Source organism: Solanum pennellii, chromosome 1 (genome assembly GCF_001406875.1).
Source record: "Solanum pennellii chromosome 1, SPENNV200".
In the NCBI taxonomy this organism is placed as follows: domain Eukaryota; kingdom Viridiplantae; phylum Streptophyta; class Magnoliopsida; order Solanales; family Solanaceae; genus Solanum; species Solanum pennellii.
Genome location: NC_028637.1, coordinates 1,594,195 through 1,594,638, shown reverse-complemented (window position 1 = coordinate 1,594,638; position 444 = coordinate 1,594,195).

Genomic DNA, 444 nt, shown 5'->3' with positions numbered 1-444 from the left:
GAAATGAGGGGTATGCTTGCTTCGGGGCTCGTTTTACCTTCAAAATGGGTCGGACGGACCGTGAGGGCCAACCGGATGCATTGACAAGGTCTTGACGGACGTCCAGCAAAAAATTTGGCATTTTTGACATCGGAATATGGATCACCCAAAAAATGGTTTGCAATAGCACACGAAAATCGTCGAAATGAGGGGTATGCTCGCTTCGGGGCTCGTTTGACCCTCAAAATGGGTCGTACGGGCCGTGAGTGCCAGCCGGATGCATAGACAAGGTCTTGACGGACGTCCACGAAAAAATTTGGCATTTTTGACGTCGGAATCCGGATCACCCAAAAAATGGCTTGCAATAGCACACGAAAATCGTCGAAATGAGGGGTATGCCCGCTCCGGGGCTCGTTTGACCCTCCAAATGGGTCGTACGGGCCGTGAGTGCCAACCGGATGCATA